Below are 22096 nucleotides of genomic sequence, written 5' to 3'. Positions count from 1 at the left end.
TTCCTGTTCTGGGATAAGCCTTATCAGAGGGAATCTGCAAGGAATAAGTGAGAAATGATTAGAAACTCACTAGCATATAATAAGTAATCAATAGATGGTAGATATTGTTATTAAGAGATATGATTGGTCCCTTCACAAAGTTTGATTTCCTCTGAGAAAGGGAAAAATAAACCATTTACACAAAATTATTTCAAAACATAAATAAAACGAAAAAATGACAAGTATAAAACAATGAAACAAAATATGCCTATTTGGTGGAACATACACACGCTGAAACTGAGGAACCCCGTGTTATAAACTGTTTCACCATTAACTCATTCTTTGATAATGCACTAGTCTTTAATCTCTCAGCTTCCACTTTCTCATCTAGCAAATATATTCCTTTAAGCTCTAATTCTAAATACTTCAAGTTTAATGGAAGCCAGAGGAAGGATATACTGGTGAGACCTGGTTTGAAGCATGGAGTAGGGGCAGTCCTGTACTTACAACAAGTAGTGAAAGTGAAAGCCACTCAGTTGTGTCTGAGTCTTTGTGACCCCATGGACTACACAGTCCATGGAATTCTCCAGGCCAGAATACTGGAGTGGCTTCTCCAGGGGATCTTCCCAACCCCGGGATCAAACCCAGGTCTCCTATGTTGCAGGCAGATTCTTTACCAGCTGAGCCACAAGGGAAGCCCACAACAAGTAGTGGGAGAGGCATAAAGGCAGAGGCAACGGGGCGATAAACAAGGAGGCCAGGGGGTAAGTAAACAGTAAGTTGTTAACTTGAAGGAACATGGTAAGCAAATATGGAGGGAATGGGTAGATAAATCTAGACCTACATAGTCAGTCAGGTAGTCTGTCCAACTCTGCATCCTGTTGGACAGACTCTCTCTGTCCAACCTCTGTCTTAGCCTCTCTCTCCCTGCCCCATTGCTTCCACCCCCACCTTCCTAGGGCCCACAAGTCTTACCTCCTCTCACTGTGGGATTTGCAATCGTATAAAATCTGTCTACTAATCCCTGGGAATTCCAGGGCAGTTTGCAGCTGCTCTAAATTGCTCCATTAAAAAATTCTTAGTGCAATCTACATTGTAAAACTTCATGTTTAACAACAAAATGAGCTTGCAGTGAAATGCTCATACAATGAAAAGCAAAGAAAGCTTCACAGCACTTCTAAGAGACAGGGTTATTCCAAAAGCATTTTCACATAGCCTTTTTTTTTTTTCTACCCACAACTAATTCTAAAACAGCAAAGTTCATTTCTTTTAACCTATATATGCATTTTTAAAATTATAAATTGCATTTGAGGCTTTTGTTATCTAAAGATAAATATTCTATCTGCAAATTAGATTTCCCCCAAGCATTGCTAACCATGTGTCATCTGGAAGACTCCAGGGATAACCACTGTTCTCTGCACAAGTAGCAGCTCAACACCCTTCCAGGAGCTGATTTTAAAGAAATCATGACTGCTATTTCACTATAGAGCAATATCCTATTTCCACTGTATCAAAAGGATATTCCTTTGTTTCTTTTTCTATCTTCTTCACAGTGGGAAAAGTAGTGATTTCAGAAACCTCATTCTCAGAGCGAGTCAGTCCTCCGACTATATTGGAGAAGGTTATAAGAAAGTAGTGTATTTAGAAACCACCTAATAGAAAAGTAAGAACAAAGCCAAATTCAGATGATGAAGTACTAAGAAAGGCCTTCACATCTGTGCTATTACCGTTTGTAATAGCAGGGGACAATGACAGGGAGGAGACAGCAGAGTCAGTCATTCACATCAATTTTCTGTGGCCCCCAAGGAGACAACTACCTCAGTCAAATAAGCAAAAGTATTTGGTGACTGAAGATTCCTTTAATATCATAAAGCACTTGGGGGCATCAACACAGTGCTTATACTACGCTGCCAGCTTGCTTGCCTGGCTCACAGAGTTTTTAAAAAACAACTATGATTATTTTCATATCCAGAAAAATCGAGCGAATAGTTGACAGAATGACTGAATGAATGAGTAAAAAACATTATCAACACAAAGGTATATAACTTTCCAGAAGGCTTTAATTAAACCAAGAAAATTCTACCACATAGAGGGTAAAATTATATGTAATTATATCAAGGGAACACACTGGAAAAAATAATGATCTAGATAGGATCTGAAAGAATAATGATGAGAACACCAGGGTCAGGAGGCAGGACATAAGCCTAGCACAGCCATTTAGTCAGCTACCTGATCTTTGGAACTCAGCTCACTGGTTGTATTTCAGGTCTCTGCCAGACACTAAAAGCACAAGAGAAGAAAAGAGTAACAGTCCCTGCCTTCAAGTGTGTGACTTCCCTGGGGATGGGAGCCAGACTAATGAAGATACTCCATGAAACAGAGCTATGGGTGTTACAATAGGGTTAAGGGTGGAATGGGATGGATGGGATGGGATGGATGGGATGGGATGCAGGGTATTGCAGAGGTTTGTAGGAGCGTGCACCTAATTGAGTCTTAACTGGTTAGAGATGGTAGAAGACGTGCTATACATAAACATTTAAATTCTACTCTGAGTCTTAAAAAGTGAAGTAAATTTAGGCTTTTAAAGAGGAAGGAACAGGGGTAGGGGACAGGAAGCAATCCAGGAGAGAGGTGCAAGCGTCTGAACGTAAAGAGAAAAGAGGTTGGCACTCAGAAGGGGAGATCTGTAGGGCCAGGGTGTACAGGGCTGTGTGAGACATGAGGCTGCAGAAAAAGACAGAAGCTTAACTGTGAAGGATCTTGTCTGTGATGTCAAAAATGAGGAAAACTGTCCTCATTTCTCTTCACTTCTACTATTATGTACTATTTTATATAAAATTCAGTAACAGTACCTTGAGATTATTACAGTAAAATGTTCTATTATCAATGAGGACCAACAACTGCACAATATTAATTCCTATCCTTGCCTTTCTTTATTGTCTGAAAGCTATTCTAAGAAGTTCAGTTCAAAGAAGACCAGACAAATTTTGAGGCTTGGAATTGCTCTTTATCTGATACCAAGTCCTGGAAAGGTTATTCTAAGTCACTGTCTAAAATCTTAAGTACCATCCCAGGTTTGACTTAGAGGACGGGAGAAGTGGCACAGTCTCCCACAGCTGGGCAGGAGCAAGGAAGAGAGAATGGCATCTATTCAAGCCCCTTCCCTTAGATTATGCTTGAGATGGAACAAAGGGTAAGAGCATTCTTATCTCACTGCTCTTGCTTGTTGGCTCCCTCTGCTATCCCAAGGGTGGCTCACTGGGTTTGGATGATGCAGATGAAAAGGTTTCACTCAATTATTAAAAAGTGCCTCATACACTATCTAGGTCATCATAAATGCAGAATAAATTGCTCCTTAATTCATAACACAGATAATGGTCACCAATGTTTCCATTCAATCAGTAACTAGAAAGCTCATCTTCCCATCCACGTGTGGAAGCATGGAGAAGCCAACCATCTGACTATGGTGGCCCCAACTGCCATTCATTGGTTTTTACTCCTCATGCCATCTGAGATCAACTTCTCATAATCAGATTCTTAAGTTTCTCCAAGTGCAAAATGGATATTTTGTTTAAAGAATGTTTTCATTCTCCATATGACTATGCTGTGAATGGAATGAGTGCTCCATGAGCCCTTTAATTAATCTTGGAGAAGAAATCTGCAGGAAAGCCACTTAGGAAGTCATATTTTCCATCTGCTTGGCCATTTCCAAAGTACACACTAGCACGGTAGTTAGAGCCTGGCCTCAACAATCAGACCTAACCTTTGTTAGCTATGTGTCTGTGAGCAGGTTCTTTTACCACTAAGCTTCGTCCTCCTCATCTAGAAAATAAAAGCTCATAAGTACTACAGATGAATGTTGAGAATATTAAATGCCATTGTTACTTATAAATGATACACAGACATGAAATGTTTAGGTGAGTGACAGGTACATGCAAAGTGTTCATAAACGTTAAATTAAAATGTGGGTTTTTTTGTTTAAGAAATAGTTATTCTCTATCAAAATAAGAGAAAAGATCATTTCCAAGGTAATATAAGAGTAATCTTCTGCATTAATTTAATTATTGTCGTAAGTAATAAACACTGTATACAATATAAAGGGTCTCTATTTAGAGGCTATTCATTTCCCTCAGTATCATAATTACATTAAACTCACATCTATAGTTTCCTCTCCATACTGGCAAATACTATCCACATCTGTCTAATGTATTTCTGGGATTGCTTCTACCAATTATTTATAATTCTGGAATTCACAGAAATGATATATGATTAAAAACCTTTTAAAAGATTTGAACACTGTCTCTCTGAATAAACAACATCTTTTAGGTCAAAAATACAGCCAAAGAGTAGGGCACATGAGGTATTTTGGAGACAAGCAACAAGTGCCCGTGTACTTAATACTGTGCCTTTTTTCCTTCTAGTATTTGTTGTATGCACTTTGGGATGAAGGAAACATGTATGAGAATTATTTCATTTTTAATGTCACACTTTATTTTAAAATGATTTATAGTACTTACAAAGACACAAACAAGACTGCAGGATAAAATAAACAAACAAAAAATAACAACTATGAAGAAAAAAAGAAAAGGAACGGGGAATTAAGAGAAAGATCAGAGAGGAATGATATAGCAAAGGACATGCCATGAAGTCCTCTGACCTTCACAGAGCTAGGTCACAATTCTGACCTTCACACTCTTTGCAGGATCCATACCATACAGACCCACTAGCAGCTCAAAGAGAAGCTGAATTATTCCCTCACTGGACCAGAGCAAAACCTCTCCCCTTGGGTCCTGAGACAGAGGAAACCCAATGTATGACAACCAGAACTTTCATGCAGACAGCACAATGATTAGTGTTTTTTTTTTTCCAGACTATTTTTTTTTCTGATACTCCTTAATGTTAAGCCTGATGCCACAACACAATTTAAACCAAGAAATTCTCTAGTGAATCAAAACGAGACGCTCTAGTAGGAGGCTTTCTGACAGATTGTAAAGAGTCATCTCCAGAGGAATAGATGGTGATAAGTAAATACACCTTTCTGAAGGCAAGCACATGTGGTTAGATGATCCCTACATCTCTTTGGAATTCCTGGAATGTCACTCTGTGTGTGTGTGTGTGTGTGTGTGTGTGTGTGTATGCTTGCACACATACTTTACCTTTTAGAACACAAACTGATAGTGCTCAGGAGCACTTTCTTGCGTTCGAGTGACCTAATGATGTTAAAAAATAAGAAGGATAAGTGCTCTCAGACTGTTAACATTGTCTGCATCTCAGAAATTCTCCTCTTATGTATGGATCCATGGGAAGTACAATGCTAAGCTACCTGGTGTTAGCAACTCACCACGATGCAATGAATACTAGAGCAGTCATCGTGCACCCAGGTGACCTAACTCTGTGTCCACAGGAGTGGTATTTAACTTCTCTCTCGCTTTAATCACATGTAGAGACTGAATGTTGGACCAGTCATAACACTCAGTCATTATAGAACAAGCCTTTGTTTGACACACTGAATCAGCAATATGCATCCCTTATCTGCATCATGTGCTCCACTCAGAATAAACCACAGATCAGAGTTACATGTGGACAGATGTTGGGAGATTTACAAGTTCCTAAATCTCCCCGATTCTAGGGGAACATCAAGAAGGGAATGAGCAATTATTATATAAGTCAAGGAGTTAGATGCCTGTCTTCTTTGAATCAAAGCATCCCACTTTAAAATGGATTTTTAAATATTTAGGAGGGGATCCTAATGATGAGATAGTACAAATCAGAGCTGTCTGAATATGTGATGGTGCTATCCATTCAGATGGGCTGAAATAACAGTCATGAATCTAAGTTTCCCATCCCCCAGTCACAGTCCAAACAGCCTCTCTTCTCAGTCTAGCTCCAGGCTAGCAGTCGAGCAGACTAGTTAAAAGACAATTAGTCCAATTTCACATTCTCTAGCAGCCGAAAAATTTCATGTTATTTCAGTCACAGTGGATGGATGCCAAGTTCACTGGAAGCAGCCCTGCTGATTTATCCAGTCCATTTTAATACTTTAGAAATACTGTTAAAACATGGCTGTCCTAATTACACAGGGATCAACGCACAGCGTCCCTCTCACCCAGGACTCTCCCAGAAGGGCTGCAATCAGCTGCATTCCCCTTAATTTCACCATGCAATTCCAACTAATTTCATCCTAGTACAGTGCTGTCAGACAACTCCCATGCCTCTGCGGTTTTAATCGATTAGCTCAATGTCTCTATAATGCATCACCAGCTGCCAGGCACAGAACTGGACGCTTTGCAAGCATTTCAGCTAAAAGACAGTTTAATTACTACACCAGCCTCTCAAAGGCATAGGCACAAAGCCTTGGAAGCAAATTATTAAAATATTTGGTGTCAACAAGCCACTTTATAACTGAGCAAACAATGACAATCCCAGAGATGGAAATCAGGAGAAAGTCAGTTTTTAAATTGTGAGTAAGCTTTTTATGGACTCTAATACATTCAAGCAAATGGACTGGTTTCAGCATCACTGTTTCCATAAGGCACATGTGTTTCCTGGGCATTATTTTGTGGAATATATGGGCATCTGGGACACTGACAGGCTTGGAACATTATCCTACGATGGAAAAGAAAGGACTGAAGGACATAGCATTAGCAAAAAAGTAGCCCAACGAATCACTAGTTTGATAACACTATACTCACATAGCATGGGTTCAAATCATTAACTCTGCTCTTTGGACATCCCTCAACTATCAAAGCTTAACAAGTAAAATGACAGTACTTTGGTCAAAGCACAGTATTAGATAAATATATGTAACAGTAAAACTAGAGAACTTTTAAAAACATATTTAAGTTAATCAGTTTAGTATGATGTTTTTCAACCATTCTCGGTAACAAAGAAATCAGGACAATTGTGACAAAGAGGAAAACAATGTTCTCAGGCATACTTAACTGTTTACACAGTACTGTGCCCAAGAAGGCAAACAAAAAAAGAAAAATTATTATTATTTTTAAATCTACTTCAAAGCATCTATTACAAAAGAGTCTAAGTATGAAGGTCAATAGACTTCCTGAGGCTAGCAGGAAAACTAAGAAACCTACCACCCTCAGGCCCCATGATGAGGTGCTGAGAACTAGTCTTTGCCTCATTTGCTATCTTTCTTTTAAAAAGTCTGTACTTAAGTCTAGAAACAGAAAGGAAGTCACTGACCACAGCACAAATGGTCCTCAAAACACCTCCCGACAAGAAATGCATCCAACGTCATTACCACAAGGAGAGTAGAGACATCAAAGGAACTCTTATCTCCTTAATCAGAGGCACAAATCCAGTAACAGATGAAAGGCAATATCTTGTTTTAAAAAGAAATTGGGATGTATAGGAAATTATGGTTTAATATTAGGATTTGGTATGTTATTTTCATTTCTTACTAATTCCCTTTGATTGGAATTGCTAATGGAGGGGGAAACACTTAAGATAAGTTATGATGGCAAAGTATCTTCACAATTCACTGAAATTGAGTAGCTCTCCCCCATGTGGAGAAAGGGACCAGCTATGTTCCTAAGAGTTATCTTTCATAGTTCAATTTAAGGCATTAGTAAATCTCCATTTTGTATCTGATCAAAATTTGCCAGTTTTCTCCCTCATTTTTCCTTTCTTTATAGAATGAGACTCCCCCTGTAGTAACATCATTTGCAGTTCTTTAGTGTTTTCAAAATACTTCATTATGGCAGAACAGCAACAGCATAAACTCTTAGGGTCAGTGGAGTAGTAGAGGTTACAACTTTCATGTCATAAATCAAGTAACAGACTCACAAGAGTTTCTCTGACTTTTCCAAAATTTCAGGATGGCAAAACTATGATCAAGATCCAGGTCTTCCAACGCTTATCATGCTCTTGCCACTATATTCTGTGGCTATTTAAAAAATCTTAAAACAAGCTGTGATAAACCATCTTTGTTTCATTTTAGATCATTTATACTTAAGTCTTAAATATTTCATATCCAATCTTGCTATTATTTTAAGAGTGTAGTTTTCCAAACATAACTTTTCCCCCCTAGTTTTCTTATTAGTTGTGTGACCATACAATTCATCACCCAAATGAGACCTTTTTCAGAGTGAAAGGCAGTTTTTGATGATTACACTGGAATAAATAGCAGAAAAAAATGATACCGACCCAAGAGAAATAGGTTATGGTCCTCACTGTAGATCTGACGCCACCACTACTGAAGCTGCCAGAGAGAAGCCCTGGCATGGGCCGATACTCTAAGCCGCCCTTGGGAGCGGCAGGGGAGCAGCCCCAATCTGTTCAGTTCAGCACACAGGTTCGGCCCCACACAGGGTCAAGCTGCATGGCCTCTGACATTTGTTTTTAAATCGTTCATAATAAAGTAGATCAGCTGACATGATTCAGTTGCAATCTACCTATGGGTCTCAGAGGCAGCTCAGTTTGAGTCCCTCGCTCTGTCAGGTCACTGCTTTCGCAGTTCAGAAATAGTTAAAATGTCACAACTTCATATGGTTCAGTCAAATCCCTGAAGCATCTCTCCTCTCTCATTCCCCAGGTGGAATGCTTTGTATTCTGGTGTCATCTCAAAGAGAATCCCAACTGCTACTCATTCTGAATTCTTCCTTCTACCCATTGTTTCCTGATTGCCTATCTGTTCAGAATCAGGCTGAAAAGTCTCTACACTTGTGAACCTCAAACTTCAGGGTCAGATGAACCACCTCAGGATGTTAAAATTAAAGAATCTGATTCAAGAGGTCTGGGAAAAGGCCTGAGATTCTGCATTTCTAACGAGCTCCCAGGTGACACCAATGCAGTTGGAACCCACACCAGGGTTTTAGGAGCAAGCCTCTAGACTGCGTTGCTCTGGCAGACAGCCGCTTTATTACCAGCTTCCTCAGCTGGGCTTCAGTCTCTGCGTTGGGAAGGTCCCCTGGAGAAGGGAAAGGCTACCCACTCCAGTATTCTGGCCTGGAGAATTCCATGGACTGTATAGTCCGTGGGGTCACAAAGAGTTGGACGACTGAGCAACTTTCACTTTCACCAGTTGTAAGTGGATAACTGCGCATATTATTTAACTCCTTTGATCAACTCAGCTTTCACATACATAAAATGTCTTCTGTCTCACAGGGTTGTTTTGGGTATGAAATGAGATAATGATTTCAAAATGTCTAGCACAAGGCCTGACATTATTAGATAAATATGAAGTCACCATTACTCTTATTTGTTGTTTAACAAACACAAAACAAAAAGGACCTCAGCCCCTAGGAGTTGTAGGTTATAGAGCAATTCCTCAAATGTGGCCCTGGGACCACTAGCAACAAACACTTTGGGAATTTGTTAGAAATGCAGATTCTTGGGCCAAAAGCAGACCTATGGAATCAGCAATCCTGAGAGTATGAAGCAGCAATCTATGTTGAATAAACTCTCCAGTTGTTTTTGATAAATGTTGAAGTTTGAGAGGCACTGATGCTTTTACTTAGGAATAAGCTTTTAACTCAAATATTTATAGCACAGTTATTTCATAAGTTTGACCTCATTTAACTGCAATGTCTGTAATTCTTTTCATGTCTATTATTATGTTGTTCCTCAAGACAAAATCTTTATGTCCTTCCTGCTCATGTAAATTATATACACACTTGCATTAAAATTTTACATAAAGCTTCTTTATAGTTTATAAGATAAAAGCATTTGGTTCAAAATGTGGTGTGATAATACTTGAGTTCAGTATTACCGAATGTAAGATGCTTTAATTTCAAATCTGTTTACTCTCCTTTTGTAGCCCATGTTTTGGCGATATGCACAATTTTTAATTGGAAATTGAGTGAACGTCACTAATTTATACCAGATTGTAAGATCAAGGTGAGCTAGAAGAATTGTTCAAGTACCGGTTTTCATATCTCTAACACGCTTTGCATATTTTCTTTCTGTGCTTTTCGTATTATCTTCTTTTTTCTTTTTTTTCCCCCCTTCTTTTCTGGAGGTACTCGTTTCTCACATGGATTCCAGAACTCTACAATGTCCTGACATTCCTACCAAGTCACTGGCTGGGTCTTCTGAAATACTTGACCTGGATCCTCATCTTGTTTTGATCTGCAGATATTGGTTGACCCTAAGGCTCCCTCCACAAAACTCTTCCTTCTCTATCTACATTAACTGTTAGGTACCCTCACCCAGTCCTCTGGTTTTAAGTACCAGACACACACTCATAACAAATGCACATCCAATTGCCTTGAGAACACCTTAATTTTTGCAAAACTGAACTTGGGGTGCTCCCCTTTTCAAACCTTTTAGTTAGTCAGGAACTTCTTTTTCCTTTTTTCTTTTCCTTGTGCAGCAGTTCAGTTCAGTCACTCAGTCATGTCCAACTCTTCGCGACCCCGTGGACTGCAGCACGCCAGGCTTCGCTGTCCATCACCAACTCCTGGAGCTTGCTCAAACTCATGTCCATCGGGTTGGTCATGCCACCCAACTATCTCATCCTCTGTCGTGTGGTCCCCATCATTTAGTCAGCAGCTCAGGCAAAATTTTTCAAGCCAGGCTTGACTCCTTTTTTTCAAATCCATATCAACAGATTATGAGATTATGCTGGAATTACCCTTCAAAATATATCCCCAAGCTGATTACCTCTCACATCCTCCAGCATACCCTAGTGTAGCTCCCCTTCTCACTCACCTGGACTTCTGCAGTCAGTAGTCTCCTGAACTAATCTCTCTGCTTACACTTTAGCCCTTCCTAGTATACTTTCTACATAGCAACTAGGGTAATCATTTTTAAAATTCCAATCACATCTATCTCTATCTCAAACCCTCTGGTGGCCTCCTTCCTCTAAGATAAAATCCAAAGCCTATGTCTGGTTCTGGCTACAGTCCCAACCTCATCTCCTACCCCTACCCCTTTTTGATCTGCTCCAGTGCCACCAACCGACTTGCCTTTCTTAGAGTCAATGAGCGTTGCTCCCACGAGGCTTCTACAATGCTATTTCCTCTATCTCTTCCCAGGGATCTGCATAACTTGCTCCTTCACTTCACTGAGGGAATGTTGTATCTCAGAGAGACATTAAATAGTTGGAATACCATCTGAAATGTCATCCTCTGTTACACCCTATTCCTTTACCCTGCCTTATATATATATTTTCAATAACACCTACAACTGATACCACATGTGCATTTGTTGATTTACCTTCTCTTGTGAAAAAGATAAATTCCTTGATAGCATTTATTGGTTATGTTTATTCAAAAGTCCCTGGTACATAGTAGGCATTTGATAACTTTGACAAATGAAATAATCGAAGCTCAGATAAAGGGAGCTGCCTTAGGTAACCAGCTAGTCGGTGCTAGAGGTGGGACTAGAAATCAGATTGCCCACTTTCTGACATCCACGTGTCTCCCATTTGACCATCCTGCCTCCCCACATGATTATGTACCCTAGGAATAAAGCAGTTCTATATAAAAGAAAGAAAAGCTTTTTTTTTTTAAGTGGCTAATATTTCCAAGTTTCTGGATTTCTCTCTATAAGAACGAGATGATTAGATGACCAACTCACTGGACATGAGTTTGAGCAAGTTCCAGGTGACAGTGAAGAACAGGGAAGCCTGGCGTGCTGCAGTCCATGGGGTCACAAACAGTCAGACACAACTGAGCGACTGGATAACAATAACAACTTTAAGGAAAAATATTTGGCACACTATCTAAAATATCATCCCATAATACTCTCTGCCCTTTTATACTGCTTGTTTCCTCTGTAGCATTTGTCATACATTTTATGTATATTTGTCTACTTTCTCACCAAGGAATATAAGCTTGGCAAAGGTATGGCTTCATAATGTTCATTCCTGCATTCTAATACCAGCAAGTATTCCCAAAGCCCATGATGAGTGAATGAACAAACATGGGCTCCTTAACTCTTACCAACCATTCTTTACAGGCATTCTGCTATCATCTTGTCATTTATCTTAAGGCATGAGAAAATAATCATAATTTTTGTTTATCATAATTTATAAAGTGCCTTCTATATGCCAAGTACTTCATGTTCATTATCTCCGATCCTCACAATAATCCTGTGAAGTTAATTATCATTATTATGTTCATTTTACAGATGAAGGGACTACATTGAGCTCAAAAAAAAAAAAAGAAATAACTTGTCTAGGATCAAGAATTAGTAAATGATAAAGTTGAGATTCATCCTAGAATCTATGTCCTTTTGTCTCAGAAATCCATAAGTTTTCCAATAAGCCATATTACTGATACTTCTTTTAAAATGGAGCCGAATTCTTAGGAATAAATATTATTGTTTACAGCAGTGAGATCAGGGGACAGAAATAAGCATTTGGTTTCATAGTTACTTCTAACGTGGCAAAAGGCCACCCATTCAGGTACAGTGTGTAGGACACAGAACATAAACCTTGCAGATAGCCATTGGTGGCTGAAGACAAGTTAAATCCTTCTAAGTGTTGTGATAACTACATTCACTCCCATCCTCACTACTTCTGTGTTACTCTGGTGAATATGTTTAACACTTTTTTCAAGCCATAGAAACAGTATATTCACAACTGTTTATCAAATTCCTCAGAGTAAATGAATCCTACTTTCAGGGTAGAAATGATGAATGCAAACACATCTTAAGGTCCAGTGCTAACAAAGCCCTCAGCACACAGTGCCCACTCACTGCACACTACTGCTGCACACTCAGTCTCAGAATGGAAGTTTGAGCTGGCAAGCACTGATGCACAGTAATCCCCTAGGGTGATACCTATGTGGGTGCCTTTGGTGCTTTCATATAAAACTAGATACTAAAACATGAGGCTCAGTGGTAAAGAATCCACCTGCCAAGGCAGGAGATGTAGGTTAGATCCCCGAGTCATGAAGATCCCCTGGAGAAGGAAATGGCAACCGACTCCAGTATTCTTACCTGCGAAATCCCATGGGCAGAGGAGCCTGGTGAACTATAGTTCCATGGGGTCACAAAATAAACATGACTTAGCAACTTAATAACAACTAAACGATGAGACAAAATTATTGTGTGTTTCGGCACAGAAAAGTTAGAGTATCTATATAGAGACTCACATGTAGTTTGTGGCTTGGATTTCTTACAAATTAGATTTGGGAAATTATATTTTGAAAGGATTTGGCCTTTATTGAAACAGGTCCAGTTGATCAAATAATCAAATTATATTAATTTATTGTGACTGCATATTTAACATCCCCCATCAAAGCCAAAGAGTGGGAAAAAAAAAAAAAGGAAGAAAACAACTGGGAATATTGTCAATCGAGTCAGAATGCTGTGTGTAGGCCGGTCCTTTAAACATGAATCTATCCTGGATGCGCCTATTACAGATCTGACTTCACAAGCAAGGAAGCAAAATTACTTAATTCATTATCAACCTACCCTGATTTAGATCTATGCATGTGAAAATCTCTGTTACTAATTTTAATTGCACTATTCCCTCTCTACAGGATACTGTTAAATTGGTTTGGTGAAATAGTAGTGAATCACATCAAAGTGGTGGGCTACATTTTATAATATATCTAAATAACTATCCCATTTTCCCAGCATGTTGCTATGCATTTTAAGTATTAATATTATGACTCTGGTTTAGAAGAATGTAGCCTTTTTCTTTAAAATAAATTTCCTTGCTCTTTTAGTACTGTTAAAATTGGGCTGGATTTTAAGTGGCTAACGAGTAATAAAAAGAGCAATATCTGCTGCAGGGAACCACAAAAAACATGCTGGCGGGCTCATAAAATATGTTCATGCAAGTCACTTGCAGATATATCATTCTGATACAGTAATGGTTTTTCCAAACTAAGTGGGCTCCCTTTTGTAGCTACACTTTATTATCTGGATTCTTATTTTCACTCTTACCCCGGGATTTTTAGAGAGAAGCATTTTTTCTCACATGCACATTTGTAAATTTCGAGGAGCAGCAACAGTCAAGAGGAAAGATGCAAACTCATGATTCAGATCTGGGAACTCTCACAGGCACTGCCGCTGTTGTGCTTCTATGACTTACATTTCCTACAATGCTTCAGTTTCTTCCACTAATATAATAAAAAGGAGCCTGAAACTTTTCTCATATAAAAATGCATTCCCCCCGCTTTTTTTTTTTTAAGTTGCTAGATTTCTGGCATATATATATCCTAGTGGGAAGGCATTCTGGTCAAACATTAGGGGTTTGAAAGAGGGAGCCTAAATTCTAAGCCCCCGCCTGAACTCTAAACTGGGCTCCCAGCTAATTGAGAGAAGCCCTTCCCACTATATGAGGAGGCTTCAGCTGTCCTTTGTATTATGCTACTTGGATGATTTGAGTTTCATAACACTTCCTCTAGGAATAGCACAGATACTGCTTTAAGACCAAACTAAAAGAAAGGAAGCTAGTTACATTATAAAACTAGTGTAGTAATGCAAATGAGAAGGGATAGGTCTGAACTCGGGCTGTCTATGGAAAGAGAAGCGAGAGGGAATACTGCAATGATAATTTGGGGAACCAGCTAGATATGGGGTCTGGGGACAAAGCGACATTACAGTGTTCCTGGTTGGTACCACAGGGACAGGAGGCCAGACTGGGAAAAGAATGTGCTCATGGACATGCTTGACTTGATGTGTCCAGAGGGAAACAGAGTAAGAACTGGCAAGAGAAATCTAGAGCTCAGGTGAAAGATCATCAAGGCCTATTAAATTTTGGAATCACTATTTCAGTGAAAGTTTTTTCTTTGGATATCCATTCATTCAGCAACCATTTAGTGAGGACTTCTATGTGCCACGCACTTACTGCGGTGCTGGTATCCAAGAAAACAAGTTTATCCGCCTTGACGAGTTCACAGTCAAGGAACCTAGATGGTCCATAACTATTTAGAGACAAAAGCAAAAGGTAGAATTTTTATGAGTTTAGTCTACAGGCTAGCATTGTGTGGATAACTTTTTAAATTTTAATTTATTTATTTTTAATTGAAGGATAATTGCTTTATAATATTGTGTTGGTTTCTGCCATACATCAGTGTTGAATCAGCCATAGGTATACACATGTCCCCTCCCTCCTGGGCCTCCCTCTCACCGCCTAACCCATCCTACTTCTCTAGGTTGTCACAAAGCACTGGGTCTGAGTGAATAACTTTTCAAAAATCACATGTATCTACAGCTTGTTGTTCAGGATGGAAGTATTATAACCTATAACCTTTAATTTATAAACAAGAAAATGTAAATAGCTTTCTACAAGTCATGAAGCTAGTAAGTAGCAGAGTTAGGGTTCAAATCTAGAGTTTTTGTTTGTTTGTTTGTTTTGTCTTGCCTTGTTTCAGATTCTAAAGCTTTCACTTCCTATACTATGTAGAAAGGGAACAAAAGAGTCCTCAGGAAGCAGCCTGGGAGAGGCCCCAATGTGAGGGAGGCTGGCAGAGGATGAACCCAGGACCTGCATAAGGAAAAGAGCTGGAGACTTAAAAGGAAAGAGAATTAATCCAGAAACCAGTGGAAGAGACAGAGACTAGAGAAGCTGGGGAAGAAGGAAGCTGGGACAATCCACACGGTCAAATACTGCCCAGGGGTCAAACAGCATGCCATGCAGAGCACCAAGTGGAGTCACTTCCAGAAAATCAACAATGTAAACACAGCGAGAGCTCAGCACTGGGGCACTGATGGGAGATCAGCAAGTTGCCACAGTGATTGGAAGCATAACAAGTAATTTAGCTGGAGTGAAACTGGAGTATGAAGGAAAAATACTGGTTCATGGTAACAGAAGAAATAAGATCAACACAGTTTAATTTAAATATTCCAAATGTATAAAGTTGTACAGAGATTTCAGATTTTTTTCCACAAAACTGTCAGTGATCACTACCTTTTGGAGAGTTGTTGTTTTTTTTCCCCCATCCCCAAAAGTAATTGCCTTTGATGAAGACTGGTAATTCTCGTGACGTCATATCAGCTAGAATTCCAGTGATGTTTTATTTGAGGAATCAAAGTAAACACTTTTATAAAAATTAAACAGAGTTCACTTTCATTTCTTATTTGGCCCTTCTACAAGATACTTAAGATTGTGACTCTGGTTCAAAGACAAAAGCTCTAGCTAAACCAAGCAGTGGCGACAAAGGTCATGAGCATCCCACTGCCATAATTACAGATATTATGGTAAGTTGGTGCTCTTTGTAGGAAAAAATGCAAACTGAGTCTGAGAGAGAACTGCTGAATGCTATCATATTAACAAATGATGTGTCTGACTCAAATACTGATTTGCCTAAGATGCTAAGCAATACTGAATGGGAAAACAAGATTTCTGGCCTGAGAAAACAGATCACAAGTGCTGTACTAGGAGGCTGGCCCCAAGCCTGAACTCAATGAGCCCTTGAAGGTGTCACCTTGATCTTCATCAGCTTACTCATTGTTGTTAAAAATTTATAGTCACTTAATTTATCCATGTTGTGGGAAAAAGAAAAAACTGCACATCTCCACAGTACCACAGTAATAACAATCAGCTCAAATATGCTTTTTCTGTGAGTTTTTCCTTCTACTTTCACTTTGAAAAATAATTAAAGATTAATAAGGGGTTCATCCTTTATTACAGGTTCAATTAATATATTACTAATTTTATAAATATCTTGTCAAAAAGATTGTGAACAAAAATGAATATATTAGTTACACTACACATCAGAACAGAGGGAGGTGAGATAGAAAAGTGCTAGTTTAATTATGCTAACACCGCTCTGGTAAATGTTGAACCAGATGGTAGAACTAGCAAACAATGGAGGAATTTTTAAAATCAGTTATTTTTCAATAAGTATTTGTACTCCAAAGCTCTATATTAACAGCACTGGTAGAAAGATGTGTGGTTATCTACAATGCTGCTATAAAGCTTCCTGGGGTGTATTTCCAATGATCTCCATCCCTCGCCTCCCATGCCCTCCAGGAAGGTATTCACCTCTCGAGCTGGGTGACCTGATGGATGTGCAGAGAGGACAATGTCTACTATATGGCAACCTGTCAAATGATAATCTGTGGTTGTGACATGTGCTTAATAGTCTAAAGCTGCATGCCAGGAGTCAGCGTGAGGAACTCCACCCGTGGCAAAGGTCATGAGGAAGGAGGCTCAGCATATGCAAAGGCGGGATAGAACCTCAGGAAATCCCCTGTTCCCGAGCATCTACCCCTAAAACCAGAGTCTGCCTACTTTACTGCTTTATGCTCTCACCTACACCTCTGACTTTACGGGGGGCTGTCCCCACCACCTCTCTCAGAGAAGGAGTTAACTTACAGCTCCAGTTAATAAAAATTCCTGGGCGTGACAAGAGTGTTTCAACTTGCAAACTCCTGTGAAAGTTCTGTAGCTTGCCTGACAGGCTCGTCCAGCCACATCTGATTGTTCACAGCCTCCCAACCGTGAGAGGCACGAGATGCTTTAAACTTTCTAAATACAGATTCTTTTGAGAAGTTAGAAATTATTATAGTGGGTTGGTTAGAAATCATACTGGTGAAGGCTTTTCATTTGTTGGGCCAATATTTGCTGCTAAGTCTCCATATTCCTTGCCCTTATACACATTAATGAATATAACTAGCATATAAGAGAAATAAGTATTAACCTTTGATATTAATCATGTTAAACCTTAGGCTAAGTAAATTCCTTTCTTGATTATAACCCCCTGCACCCTCACCCTATAGGAATGCAACTTTATCTGGTACCTTCGGAGGGTGGTGCCTGGTTTAAGAAAAAATCACCCCTGGAAAAAAGTTTTCTGGCTGACTGACTGTTATCAGAAAGGGCCATAAAATGTAAGCAGGCCTCATGGCCAGAAGATGATGTAAAACCCCTAAGACCTTTGTATACATTTATATGAAGCACCTGATTTTGACAAGGGTCAGGTCTGCTGACCCTGGTGACTCTGTATTCATCCCTATGTATAACAAAAAGTATATAAGCAAACCTGAAAAATAAAGAAAACGGATCAGTTTCTGGAAAGACTGATTCCCCTGTGTCATTCTTTCTTGTTCTCCGTTTTTCTGGCTGAATTCCCATCTGGAGCATGGAGGCTCACCATGTCTACTTACTTGTCCTGGCTTCTAAGACCCACGCGAAAGGGAGCCCAAGGCGGGGCGCCCTCCACTATTCAAGCGGGTGCCGGTGGCCTACATAGGTGGTGCAAACTCCTTGTCTTGGAGTTTTATTGGTTTTCCATGTAAACCAAGTTATTCAGCATCTTTTTCTCCACTAATTTTCCTACTACACTATTCTTTTCTAATCTCCCTTTTTATCTATAATTAAATAAGTTCTTTCCTAGGACACCGACTCTGTCTCCCCTTCGAATTCCCTGGATCCACTGGGGCTGGACCCCGGCAGCTGCAAAATTGTTTAAACAACAATAACACTACAACACTTTTCTTAAATTATGGGCTTCAAGGGGAAGACATGCAACTAATCTTTAGCCTTCAGATCAATGTGACTTTTTCCTATTCTGGTGAATGATTATATATATATATAATTAAGCTATATAATTAAGTTTTTAAATATCAGAGCACATTTTTGAAGTAGATAACCTCAATCTATCCCCCTTATTTCCCTCCCTATCCCATTTAATGATCTCTTTCTTTCTATGCCTCTGTCACACATAAACACATACACACATACCACTCTACTAAATTTAACTCCTGAGTGTCTTACTCACACTGTGTCGTTAATGACTAAAAATTCCATCTCTACCAAGCAGAATTAACCTTTGTCATCTCTGTGCCCTCAGAGAACTTTGTCAAGGTCTTTTGTGGTTGATGGTGCTAGGATGCTTCTCCACCACTCTTTTTCTTCATAGATCACATACTCATTCCCCAGCTCTCATGAGTGTGGCTGTCAAGTGTTCACGGCTATAACCTTCTCCACAGAACTATTCTCAGTCCCTGGGAATCGAATTTCCTGGAAATGCCTGAGAGGTCACACTTGGTGACTGAGGGTAGAGAGGTGATAGAGAGACAAGTCAACAACTGACTTATGTGGGTTACCAGGGCTAGCTCTTTTTCTCATCTCCACGTCATTTCTTCTTCCAGATCTTTCCAGAGGAACACACTGAAGCTATCCTTACTCTGTCCTGTCCTTCGCTTCCCCTACTGCCTCACAAGTTCACCTGAAAGCACCCTTTCTCTACATAACTTGCACTAACATCCCATCTCAGACTCTACTTCAAGAAAACTAGACCTAAGATACCTGTTAAAGACCTTGTCACTTTGGAACTTGTGCAGTTCTGTAAGTTGCTCAAATGAGTGATATTTCATATTTCTCATCTATGAGGGTATTTTGTATTTTAACACAAGAGCCTTCATTAAAGACGTCAAGTACAAGTCAACAGATTTTAGCAGTTTTTGTTTTGAAATTTCTCAATGAGCTTCATGATAGAACATTTTATATAAAATTAGTCACTATTTCTTAGAGGTTTACATGTCAGGGTCCTTTCCAGGCTAGGCCTGGAAAGGGGGCATGATCAGATGAGGGCTGGAAGAGATTCCAAGTTTACAACCAGTACTTAAAGAAAGCATTAGTCTGTGATAACCTTTCACTTTAAGGGAATCAGTAATGACATCAGTCACAGAAAATGTAAATTACAGGGGCAAAGTTCTTTCCAGGTCTTACTTCTTCTCTCTCTCTGATAGAGAGATAAACAGAAGAAAGACCCAGCAAGGTACGGAATATCAGCATTCTTCTATTCTTCTTTGGCTTAAACACTTGCAAATGACTTTTCAATTTTCTGGTATCCAAGACCTATACCGACATCTAAGATGTCAAAAACATATTAAAAAAAAAAAAAAAAACCACTTCTCCAAGTTTCTGAGGTCCTCAAGGGTAGAGACTACTCTAAGTATATTTTGGGAGCATTCCCACTGTGAAATTATAGACATATAATAATTGAATGAAAAATTCCTGATGGATTAAGCTGAAGCAATCTCTATACCAGTAAAAGAGATATAATGTTGTAAGGTTAAAAAAACAGGATAAACACAGAAATCCATGACAAGAAAACATCAAAGACTAGGCCAATTATGCAGCAATGAAGACAACATGAACCAAAAGCAACCACTGAAAACAAAGGTCCTTCTCACTTCAAAGTTTGCATAATTTTATATAAGTATGTCTTACCACATTATTACTTTTATTTACAAAATACTGTGCATAGAGAGAGCATCTCTTAAGTATGAGAAGGAAGGAGTCAAAGAGTCTGACCCAAGGAAGAGATCATACAGGGCTATATATATTCAGAGAATGCAAACAACTTCAACAAAGTATTAGCAAACTGAATTCAAAAGTATATTAAAGAGATCGTATATCACAATCAAGTAAGATTTATTCTAGGGATGAAAGAATAATTCAACATCCACAGATCAGTCAACATGACACACCACATTAATAAAATGAAGGATAAAATCATACATTCATCTCACAGAGGCAGAAAAAGCATCTGACAAACTTCAACATCTTTTTGTGATAAAAGCTCAACAAAGTGAGTACAGAGGGAATGTACCTAATAAAGGCCATATATGGCAAACCCACAGCTAACATCATACTCAATAATGAAAAGCTAAAAACTTTTCTTTAACATCAGGAACAAGACAAGGATGCTCACTTTTACCACTTTTGGAAGTCCTAGCCAAAACAATTAGGCAAGAAAATAAAAACAACTCAAATTGAAATGGAAGAAGTAAAATTGTCTCTATTTGCTAATCATATATCATACATAGAAAAGCCTAAAGAAACCACCAAAATTCACTGAAACTAATAGGAAAATCAATGTACTAAAATCAGTTGTGTTTGATATATACTAATAAGTTATTCAAAAAATGAGGAAAACCCCATTTTCAATAGCACTAAAAAAGAGGAATATTTAAAAATCAATAGCATTAAAAATTGCTCAGGAGTAAATTTTACCAAGGAGGTAAAAGATTTATATGCTGAAAACTATAGCACTGATGAAAGAAACTAAAAACAACATAAAAAGATGGAAATATATTTCATACTTATGGACTGAAAGAATTAATATAGTTGAAATGCCCAAACTACCCAAAGTTCTCTAGAGATTCAGTGCAATCCCTATCAAAATTCCAATGACATTTTTCACAGAAACAGAAAGAAGAATCCTAAAATTTCTGTGTAACCACAAACTATCTGGAATAGCCAAAACAATTTTGGGAAAGAAGAATGAAACTGCAGGTATCACACTTCCTGATTTCAAACTATATTACAAAGCTATAGGAATCAAAGCAGTATGATATTGGCATAAAAACAGATGCATACCCATGCATAACAGATGTATACCCATGATGCATATATATATAGGCAAGTACTTTTCAACAAAAAGAACCAAAATATACAATGGGCAAAGGAAAGCCTCAAAATGCTGGGAAAATTGGATAGCCAAATACAAAAGAATGAAATCTATCTTATACCAAATATACAAATCAACTTAAAATGATTGAAGAATGCCTGAATTTAAGCTCTGAAACCATAAAACTCCTTAAAAAAAAAAAAAAAGGGAGTAAACTCCTTGATATTAGTCTTAGCAATGATTTTTTGGATTTGATACCAACAGGAAAGGAAACAAAAGCAAAAATAGGCAAGCAGAATTACATCAAACTAAAAAGCTTCTGTACAAATGAAACCATCAACAAGATGAAAAGTCAACCTACAGAATGGGAGAAAATATTCACAAACCACATATCTCACAAGGAGTTCATTACAGGAAACTCATATATCTCAAGAGCAAAAATAAATAAACTAGACAAAGTAAACAAAAATTGTAAATCAATTATACTCTAATAAAAAGATTTTTTAAACGGGCACAGGACCTGAAGAAACATTTTTTTCCAAAGAAGACATACAACTGGCCCATAAGTATATGAAAATGTGCTCAACCTCACTGATCATCAGGGAAATGCAAATCAAAACCACAGTACAATCACCTCATGCCTGTTAGAATGGTTATTCTCAAAGAGATGAGACATGAATTCTGCTGAGGATATGGAAAATAAAAAATAAAAAAACCAGAACACGTGTATACTGCTGGTGATAATGTAACTTGGTACACTGGTATCTATGGAAAACAGTACAAAAGCTCCTCAACAAATTAAAAATAGAACTACGAGTATGGTAGTTCTGGGTATT

General features: G+C 38.6%; 1 protein-coding gene across 9 annotated transcripts in view; it reads right to left on the bottom strand.

Moving 5' to 3' along the window:
* NPAS3 (neuronal PAS domain protein 3) overlaps nt 1-22096 on the bottom strand; it is a 966851-nt gene that overhangs the window by 583979 nt on the left and 360776 nt on the right. The gene's annotated exons all lie outside the window — the stretch shown is intronic.

This window comes from Ovis aries, chromosome 18, assembly GCF_016772045.2.
Source record: "Ovis aries strain OAR_USU_Benz2616 breed Rambouillet chromosome 18, ARS-UI_Ramb_v3.0, whole genome shotgun sequence".
Classification (NCBI taxonomy): domain Eukaryota; kingdom Metazoa; phylum Chordata; class Mammalia; order Artiodactyla; family Bovidae; genus Ovis; species Ovis aries.
This window is presented reverse-complemented; position numbering and strand designations above follow the sequence as displayed.